Raw genomic sequence first — 11,070 nt, 5'->3', positions numbered from 1 at the left:
AAGTGAACAGCAATTTAGCAAAATTTACAGGTAATAAGAAAGTCCTGTTAACCAAGTCTGAATAAGACAGGAAACTTGAGAGATAATTGACCAAGGGAGATGGGTGGCCATCTTAAAAGGGGTGAAAATAATTTATTTAAATGCAAAATAAGGACTATTGGGAAAACAAACAATCAAACTAAAAAAAAAAAATCAAAAAACAAAACCAAACCAACCAACCAACCAACCAAACCACGAAAAAAAAAAAACCCAAAGAAACCTAAACTTGTAACAGATAATTTGTTTTAGCAGAGATCTCAATTACTAGCACCATCTTAGGAAAAACACCTGGGTCTCACTGCAGACAGCTCAATGAAGAGCCCTGCTTGATAAGCAGCTGCAGTCAAAAAAGCACATAAAATGTTCAGATGCATAAGAAATTAGGTGGGGAATAAGAAAGAAAGAAAATATGTCATTATATGAATCAATAATTTTCTCTTCTCTGGAATAGTGTGAAGTACTGGTAACCCCATCACAAAAAGATATTACTGAATTAGAAGGTATTCAGAAAAGAGTGATTGTGATAATTAGGCATACAGAGGAGCCTTCATATGAAAAGACTGAAAAAACTGAAAAAACTGGAATTGTTAAGCTTAGGGGAAAAAAAAAAAGATGAAAGTATAAAAATGGTAAGTGGCAAAGAGAAAATAGATCAGGAGCTTCTGTAGTCCTGCATCTCATAATTCAAGAACAAAAGGACACTAAGTGAAAGTGAAAAGCAGCAGCTCCTAATCTGATAAAAGAGCATATTTTTTAATGCAGCGCATAATTAGATTATGGAACTCAATGCCACAGGATGTCACTGATGTCAAGACCTTACCAAGATTCAAAGAAGGACTTGGCACTTACAACTCTTGATATTCTTGGGAATCTTATGCTGACTAACTGTTAAAAGATTTTGAAAGAGAGGTTATGTGCCATATTTCATTATTTAAAAGACAATAATTTCTTAAAAGAATTTGGAGAAAAGTTCCCTCTAAGTGGATTTTCCCATCTCTGGCTGTTTGATTATTTTGTTCATTTCTTTGCTTGTTATGTTGGCATTTTTTCTTGAGACATCTGGGCAGTCTTGGAGAGAGGCTGTGTAATAATGAATCACTATTCTGTCCTAATTCCTATTATCCCAGTACTACCCCAGTATCTTAGTATCTCCTATGAAATCTTAGTATTAGGACTTTGGGCTTCCCTTTTGCAGAAGGGAATTGTCTTATGCTCTATTGTATTCCACTCCATTCCAGTTAGCCAACTGGATTTGTCACCCATTGTCAATTAGTATAACCACTGCTGTAAGCTATATAGCATTGTGCATGTGTTTGGAGCAACAGTGAGACTTCTAGATGAAGAACCAAATACATTTTTGCTGTGACAGCTATACAACTGATTCTGTGTGCCCCAATTGCCTTCCAGCCCTATCTTAACCTCCAGCTATGCTATTGACATCTTGCTACACATCCTGCAGCTGGAAAACATGCAATGTCTCTAAAATAGAGGCACTTTACTTTTTAAACTTCCTATTCTCCACAGCTTACTTACCACGTTTTTCTCCCTTCTGCCTGCCTTGCTGCTCACAGAGATAAAGTATTCTTGTTCCCATTTTTGTCCTTATACTATTTATTTTCTAATTCATTAGCATTTTCTTTACCTAGTTTTTTTCTATATGAAGATTTTCAGAGCAGGTAAACAGTGACAGGCACAAGCATAAAAGAACTTCTCCTCAGATCAGATCTGTTAAGTGAAAACTGAATCAAAAACAGAGTGTGAGAGATACTTCATAGAAGCAGGATCACAGATTAGGAGCAGCATTCTCAAACAGGTCTTCCTCCCACTGTTACTAATGTCATTACATTCTCAAAGCCAGAGGGGAGAGAGGCAGGAAGAAAACCTTTAAGTACCTGCCTATGTAGCAAGCAAAAAACCTGCTAAATTCTGTGGGGATTTGGGGGTAACTAGAAAGTAAGTGAAGATATTGGGGATGGGGGCACATAGAGCAGGTGTGCTTGTAGGGCCAGCTCGGGGCAGCTGTACGTGCCTTGAAGAGAAGTTGAATTCAGACAGTGCTTACAAACCGGACACTGCAGAGAGTGAAGACATCTGGACAAGGGATAACACCTGAAAGAAGACAGGCAGCCCCAGCTGAGCTAAGATACGGCTAGCTACCACACAGAAACGTGTTATGTTTTGTCTCCTCTTCCCCAGCTTCCATCACTGAAGGAATGCAATGTGGCAGGTTGCCAGATTATCCCATCAAAGTTCTCCTTCACATAACAGGCTAGACCTTTGAAGGCCCCTTCCAACCTGGGCTGTTGTATGATTCTATGAATTGGCACTGTATGTATTAGTACACTGTTTTGGTATTGTCTGTTTTCCTGAAGTTTCACATGCATGCCTCACTAACCAAACACAGTCCTATAATTATTTTATCTTTTTTCTATTTCAGGATAAAAATATTAAAGTAGCAAAAAAAGGTTATGTTCTACCTCTCACATATTGAGCTGGTATATCACACACAATGCTACAAAGCACCATGCAGATGACATATTTGTGTTGCCTTTGGGACATCCACATTGCACTCACCACATGGTTTAGATATGCCTGAGAGTTTACAGTTAGTCTGCAAGACTGGTTTTAGGCTGAGTCCAATCCAAAGGACATGTACTGAGGACACTCAGGCATAAATATGCTATGGTAGTACAACATTCAATAGCAAAAGAGGAGGAGCTGGTTAGCAACAGTAAGGAATTTAATTCTAAAAGCCTAGAAGAAATAGATCCTATATTATGTGGGAAAATAAAAAGTGTGAATACTACTAGTCTCACAGGAATATGAGAGTTGTTTCCAATCTATGAGTATATACAAACATGAACTCAGAATAATTAGTATGTTTATTGCTCTTCACCTTTTAAATTTTTAAGACTTAATTGTCATTGATTACAATTCCATCACCATGTAACAAGGAAATACCTTTAATTTGAAAGGCATCTACTAGGGTAATTGTGCATTGTATTTTTTCATCTTAAGTACTACATACATGAAAAAAAAAATACCCTAATAGTGCACAAATACTATATTTTCAGCCATATTTTGGCCATTTTATTTTACTAAAACTCACCCAGCTTTAACTTATCTTCCTTCTTGAGAATTCATATTGTGAAAAGAAGTAGCAGACCACCTGATCAGGAAGAGCAGATTTACCTAAATGTTCATTATTTTGCAACAAAAAGTTTCCACCTAGATGTTTATGCTCCCTTTTCAAGTTTCCCAGCCTTCCTTTTGAAGTCCTCTGTTCTAAATCTTGTCACCAGTTAAAAAGCATGGCCTGAAGTCAAGAAACATTTTCATATGAACAATTTACACAATTACTGAAAACTATTCTAACAATATGCTTTCCCCTTCTTAGCAAAGAAAAATAAATGCCACCCAACTATTAAAATAAAAGATAATATATTTCATTATAGTTATGTGAAATTAGGTTTCCCGTATTACCTCATTCATGGTACACAAATGCATGCTCTCTTCCTGTTTTGCATATTGAAGCCAAACAACATATTTTACTTTTTTTTCCCTATATCTCATATTAGGTCTGGGTTCTTTTGTTGTGAATTGTGTCTGGTATAGAAAATACACTTCTCTTACCATTAAAACAATCTTCTTATTTTGGAAATTTAAGCCAATTAGATTAGATAGAAATGTGCATGGTATGAAATATGGATGTGATAGATTTCAGAATCTTAGTTAAAGAAAGGGCACTTTGTTTTGTTTGATGTCACTGTAGGGCACTTGGTTTTGTTTTGTGCCACTGTATACTTGATAATGAGCTTTGGAAGAAGTACCAGTGAATACTATCCTATCTGCTTCCATTACAGCAAATGTCTTCCAAAAACAGAAAAGAGAATTTGTGCCTATTTTAAAAGACAAAAATTAACGTGCAGAATGTTGTAAGACCCCATTCAGCACTTCTAAAAAATGAACATTTTCAATCCGGAATTTCACTTGCCCAATTACAAGTTAGGTTTCAGGACTAAAGGTGAAACTAAGAGACCCTCTTAAAACAAAGGCCTACTAAGTTTTATGCTCTCTAATTTATTACAACTTTACCTATATTACATAGAAAATCATATTCAGTCCCATGCAGAACTCACTCGCTTGCTGGTAGCTTTCTCTACACATTATTTGGGATTTCGCATACACCACACTTTATCCTCAATTCAAAAGTGATTTTTTTTTCCCTTCAATGCAGAGATTGAGCTATGCTTAATGGTTCTGAATTGGCTTTCCTAAGGCTGAAAAGCTCCTTTTTTTTCTCAGACATTTCAGTCAGGAATGGTGTGATTGGAAGACACCAATGGCAAAGTACAGCTTTTTTTATTTTGTAGTTTTCATGAGGACATAAGGCACATTTCCATGAAAATAGTTAAGCAATCAGAAAAGCTTAAGCATACTTAATATTAAGTATAAACATAACTAATGTCTAAGTATAGTTATAAATATTACTTGTTCTTGACATAAGTATATGATATGGTTTATGCATCTATGCCTTTAAAAAAAGAAATCCCAAAATAAACTACAGGGTCCCATCAATATCAAAGATAATTCTCTGCTTCTATTGTTCTAGCATAAATTTATCTCTGGATAGAATCTGCATAAAATCTAATCTGTTACTATTTCCTTTGTCCGCATTAAAATTTTCCAGTATTAAAATATAGGTAATATCAGATTTGTAATGGCTTCCAAAAAACTACTCATGTATCAAAATCAGCCTCTATTCAGGATTCCACAGTGAACAAGGGTCCAGGTGTGCAACCTTTATCCACATGATTAATCCCATGATATTCACTACTTACATATAAGGAAGTAATTACTTACTTAAGTAAGGTGTTTGTAGGATGAGGCCCGAAATTGTTGATTTTGTTCTTAGCCAGTAGTTCATGCATGTATAGCTTTTTTTTTTTTTCCCATCCTTTTAGATATAATTTTTTTGTCCTTTTACATTTTCCAGGATGATCATTTTTGGAAGTTTATAAGGGGAAGTTCTAAGTTTATAAGGGGCATTATAAAGTGGTCATCTTATGCTATGCAGTGGACGATTATTACATAAAATATCTTGGGGTTTTGTTTCTCCTAAGATTAAAATTTCTAGCAAGAGGAATTATGAAAATGCAAAGCAATCTCTGAGCCAATAAGACTTCTATAAACCACTGCAAAGATAGACATTCTGGATCACACTTTTCCTAAGTTCATGGAATTCATTGGATTTTCAGTTCATGGTAACCAGAGCTCTCTCCTGAACTATTCTTCTTCATTTCCCTCCTAATCTCCAAAACTGTCAGTGTTCAGACATAAGAACATTGTTTTTTCCAGCTCATTCATTTCTTCCAAAAGATCTCAAAGAACAAAGCAGACAATTATTTATCCAGAGATGGATGAAAGTGGACATTACTGTCACATTTTTAGTAAGTTTGCAGATGATACCAAGTTGAGTGGGAGCATTGCCTGCTCGAGGGTAGGAAGGCTCAGAAGAGGGATCTAGAAAGGCTGGATCAATAGGCTGAGGTGAACTGAATGAGGTTAAATATGGCAAAATGCCAGGTTCTGCACTTGGGTCACAACAATCTCATTCAGCACTATTGTTTTGGGGATAAATGGCTGGAAAGCTGCCCAGCAGAAAAGGATCTGGGGGTGCTGTTTGACAGCCAGCTGGACATGATCCAGCACGTGCCCAGGTGGTCAAGAAGGCTGATGGCATCCTGGCCTGTATCAGCAATAGTGTGGCCAGCAGGACCAGGGCAGTGATTTCCGCCTGTACTCCGCACTGGTGAGGCCGCACATCAAATCATATGTTCAGTTTTGGGCCTCATTCCAAGGACATTGAAGTGCTGGAGGGTGTCCAGAGAAGGGCAAAAAATCTGGTGAAGAGTCTGGAGTCCAAGTCTTACAAGGAGCAGCTGATGGTACTAAGGTTGTTTAGCCTGGTAAAAAGGAGGTTCAGAGGTGACCTTATCACTCCCTACAACTACCTGAGAGGATGCTGTAGCCAGGTGGGGGCTGTTCTTTTCTCCCAAGTAAAAAGTGATAGGATAAGAGGAAATGGCCCCAAATTGTGCTAGGGGAGGTTTAGACTGGATACTAGGAAAATTTCTCAGAGAAAGGGTTGTCAAGTATTTAAACAGGCTGCCCAGGGAAGTTGTTGAGTCACCATTCCTGAAGATATTTAAGATTTTCAGTTGTGGCACTTATAGACATGGCTTAGTGATGGACTTGGCAGTGCTGGGTTAACAGTTGAACTCAATGATCTTAAAGGATTTTTCACACCTAAATGATTCTGATTCTGCAAAGTTCTGACATGGGATGAAGGAGAGTCCTAAACGTGTTAAAGTCTGACTTTTTTCAACATCTGGATGAGCAGGGAAGGTATATTAGGGGTATGGATATTCTGTCCTCCACTCAAGCTCTAAAAGAACCGAGACTCAGAATCATGTAGTCATAAGTATTCCAAGTGAATTAATCTGTTAGAATTGTAGCTATTTGTGTAAAATTATATAATTCTCATTAGTTATTAAGTTCTGCAATTCCCAAGCGCTAACAGAGGCTGCAATTGCCACATAGTAAGTCAAAAGCCAAAGGATAAACTCTCTGTGGTAAACGAGATGATGGCTGAAGAACTGAGAGCTGACATTTTGCCAAATTGAAGATTTGTATAGGACAAATGGAGTTGAGAAATAATCAACAATGGACAATTTTTGACAGAGATAACAAAAAGAAATTATTGATCTTGTCAACCTTAAATTATCTCTCACTCTCCTTAATTATGTGGCCAAATTAGAAGTAGCATCTCTTACTAAATTGTTCGTGCCAACCAAATTTCCATACAGTTAACTCCAAATAATGAATAGACTACAGAACAACCTTTATTCATAACTTTGTACACTTTCAACAATTTTTTCTAAAACAGTCCTTAGGATTGTGACTCTTGGCCTTAACAGAAATCAGTAGCAGGTGGATGTTGTCCAAAAGAAAACTAGCATTTTGGTTGAGTTGTTGCTTTGTTGCATGCCACTTTTCTACCAATGTCTTGGTCAATTTACAAATTTAGTTTTCATTCAAGTGAGGTATTTGAAATGCTAGGTTGGTCCCAACATTCTGCAAACCATCTATATCTCTTCCAAGCTACTTCTCATGTGTCCTAATGGGCAGTACTTTGGCTTTGCAACAGCTGTTGGCCTATTTAGACTATATTTAATGATACCCTGAAAAAGGTGTGGCTTTATAAAGGAATCAGTGAGGCACCTATAACAACTTCTTTTTCAACAGGTCTAAATATATTGTAACACTTTTACAAGAAAACTTTATTGAGGTTCATTCTGCGTTTTTTGGACATATTCATCAACTTCTAATTTGGAAAATTCTGTCTTTTTGTTGTATAGATAATTGAAATTTAGCCGTGAAGAGAAATTAACCAGAGCAACTTCACAAGAATCTGAAGTAAACAGAACAAGTCTCTGAGTTAAAGTATGGAAAGGCTAATGAAATGCATACATCAGAGAAAGCAGCATGGAAGAAGGCAAACCCTGTTAGAAATTCACTCTAGTGTGAAAAATATTTATACTTCCTCTAACCTGTAAGCAAGTTATTACTGATTAAGAAACCCACCGATACTCATAAACTTAAAAATTTATAATACAAAAACAATTATAACGAAAGATTTTAAGAAATAGAATTACAAATCAGGCATTTTTTGGGAAGGCCATTATTTGCTATTTTTAAGAGCAGTTTAACTATACCCAAATATCTATGACAATATATTAAACATCCCCCAAGTGACACCTCATGCACTCAATGTGTCATTCTCAAGGAAGGTACTCTGCTGCCCTCAAAGACAGTAAAAGCATCTTAATAAATGAGTGAGGTACGAAATCACATTTCACTTTGAGGGGACTTTCCTACTACTTTACTCTCAACATAGAAGTGAGAGGTCCCTTCACATAGAGGCCATTTCCTATGTGCTTGCAGAACAAAGGGCTCTATTGGAAATAGTAGCAAGAACACTTCCTCTGCCCCTCCTCATTTAACAGAAAGTTTGTACCGTGTAACCTTCCACAGGGTAGAGCAAAGGATTTACAAGAGTCAATCCTCTCAGCTTGAGCATGTAAAACTTATTATTACCATGACAGAAATCTCATTTTCCAAGCATACTCTGTCTCTTGCGGAATATACAAGGTTTAAATGCAGATGTAGTCAAAATCTCATTAATGACTCAGATCAAGAGCTGCCACTGATCATTAAAACATAAATGCAGTGATTTCTAAATCTTAAAATGACACAGCAGCTGTGCATTTTGGGAAATGAGAGGAACTGTGACTACAATGTAGCAATCCATGAATATTTTCTTTCTGCAGCCTAGGTATTGCTGAGATTTTCTAGGTAATATGAAAAGAACAACATAGCCTTTATATGACATTTTCAAACTATCTGATAAAATAGATAAATATTCTATGTTTTTCTTGATGTCTATCATACTCTGCTTTCTTGATGTGTGTGTAGTTCGCTTTCCCTCTTCAAAGAGTTGCTTTAAAAGAAACTTTAAAAGCTTCTCTCTTTATTTTTAAAACTCAAGATTTTGTAAATCTTATTCTAAACATTCTCTAAAGGAGCATATCTTACTGGAATACAAAGTTTGAAATACAACAGCAATTTTACATAAATGAACAGAAATCATCACTTGCTAGTAAAAGATTAGAATGTGAACTGGGCACCACCTGCAGGTAATGGCCACTAGTGGGACTCACTGTCTTCATCACTTATCATCACAAATAATGCTATCTGGCAATTAGAAATATAGAGTTAAATAAAAGAAAAGCTAAAAAATAATGTAACAGAAAAAAAAATCTGGTTGTCGTCATCTGAGATTCCCTAATATTCATAAACAAGAATCTAATCTCTATTTCCAATTTATATTTAAATCCTGTGTATTTAATGGGAATTAAAAATAATTCTAACAAAAAGAGTCCCATCCCATAAACAAAAAAAGAGAAAAGAAAAAGAAGAAACACAACTACAGAAAACAAAAAAGTTATGGTTAAAAATATTTTAGATCTAAATTTCACTCATAAACCCACAATTTGGAACAGGTACTTATGAAATCTTTTCAATTTCATGCGACATGCAATATGTGATCTGATCGAAACAATAACCAATCAAATAATTGTCAAGTACCTAAAATGACTGTTTATTGCAAATGCGTTCTTTGGGAAGTCAATGAGAATTACCAAGTGACAACTCAAAATGTCTGTGACAAAGAAAATGCAACTGGATTTTAGCACAGCAGTAATTCTAGCTGTCTAGTGGGCAGAATTTGGAGGAAAGCTAAGCACTTCCAAATCAAAAAAATGGGAGTGTGTGGTGGCTTGACACTGTCTGGACGTCAGGTGCCCACAAAAGCCGCTCTATCACTCCCCTCTTCATCTGGACAGGTGAAAAAAAATATAATGAAAAGCTCATGGGTCAAGATAAGGACAGCAAGAGGTCACTCAGCAATTATTGTCACAGGAAGAACAGACTAGAGTTGGGGGAATTAACCAAATTCATTACCAATCAAATGAGAGTTGGGTAATGAGAAGTAAACCCAAATCTTAGTGACATCTTCCTCTCATACGTCCCTCCTTCCTGGACTTAACTTTATACTCTTATCTATACCTCCTCCCCCCTGCAGTACCGGGGACAAGGAATGGGGATCAAGTCCTTCCCCCTCCAGCAGAGAACACCTCCCACTCTTCCCCTGAATCCAGCATGGTATCCCTCCCACAGGAGACAGTCCTCCGTGAAATTCTCCTGTGGGAGTTCTTCCCACAGGATGCAGCTCTTCAGCACCTGCTCCAGCATGGGTCATTTCCACAGAGTGAAGTCCTTCAGAACAGGTTGCCAGCATGGGTCCCTCGTGGGCTCACATATCCTGCCAGCAAACCTGCTCCAGCATGGGCTCCTGTCTCTCCATAGGTCCACAGATCATGCCAGGAGCCAGCTCCAGCACAGGGTCACAGCCTCCTTTGGGCATCCACCTACTCTGGCATGGGGTTCTCTGTGGGCTTCAGGGGCACAGCTGCCTCACCATGGTCTGCACTACAGACTGCAACACAGTAACTTTTTACCCTTCTTAAATATGTTATCACAGAGGTGTTACCACCATCACTGATGTGTTTGGCTTTGATCAGCAGTGAGTCCATCCTGGAGCCGGCTGGCCTTGGCTCTATTGGACATAGGGAAAGCTTCTCACTGAAGCTGCCCCCACTATCAAAACCTTGCCACATAAACCCAATACAGGGAGAAAACAACACCCCTCTCACAGGTGTCAGCCATCCACCAACTCACCTGCCAGATGTGTTGAAATGTCATTTTAAGGAATAATCTAAGTTAAAGTCCCTCCAGGACAAGTCCCAGTCTCTGCAATAGGCATCTCTCTTAATAAATTACTAGTTTGTTTGTTTGTTTTTTACACTTTGGAAATGTAAATTCTACCGCTTTGATCTCTTAGTGTTTTGGTGTTACTCTGTGTTAAAGAAAGACAGGAGAAAATCAGTCCTCAAGAACTGTTCTTCATAAACTCCCTGCAATGTAATTGGCTCTGATGCCATGAAGATTTTTGCCTTTTCTTTTATACCCCTGTTATACCTTTTTACAGCTTCTGTATTCCTAGCGCTTTTTGCCTACATTCTTGGACTTGTTTGTTAAGCTAAGAGACTAAACATCTTAGAAGCTTCGTAGCTAGGGATCAGTGTGCCCCAGACCCCAAGGTCCTCTCCAGAACATATTCTGTAAACCAAGATAGAACCATCCAGGGGAAGGTTCCTTGGGGAGGGGGGGCTCACTTGAACCTCTCATTGGGGAATCTTTGATAGATATGCTAATTAGAAAAGCCTATAATGTTATACCCAATGTTGGGGGGACACACACACACACACACGGGAACACACGGGAGGAGAGAGACACAGAGACACAGGGAAAGACTCGGTGGGGTACATCTCGATGCATATGACCTGG

General features: G+C 37.7%; 1 protein-coding gene across 8 annotated transcripts in view; it reads right to left on the bottom strand.

The window, feature by feature from the left end:
* The window catches only part of PCDH9 (protocadherin 9), a 681,278-nt gene that overhangs the window by 503,361 nt on the left and 166,847 nt on the right, over positions 1 to 11,070 (bottom strand). The window lies entirely within an intron of this gene.

The sequence above is a fragment of the Corvus brachyrhynchos genome, unplaced genomic scaffold (genome assembly GCF_000691975.1).
Source record: "Corvus brachyrhynchos isolate BGI_N302 unplaced genomic scaffold, ASM69197v1 scaffold71, whole genome shotgun sequence".
Classification (NCBI taxonomy): Eukaryota; Metazoa; Chordata; class Aves; order Passeriformes; family Corvidae; genus Corvus; species Corvus brachyrhynchos.
Note: the sequence above shows the minus strand (reverse complement) of the source record. Positions and strands in the feature narration are given on the sequence as shown.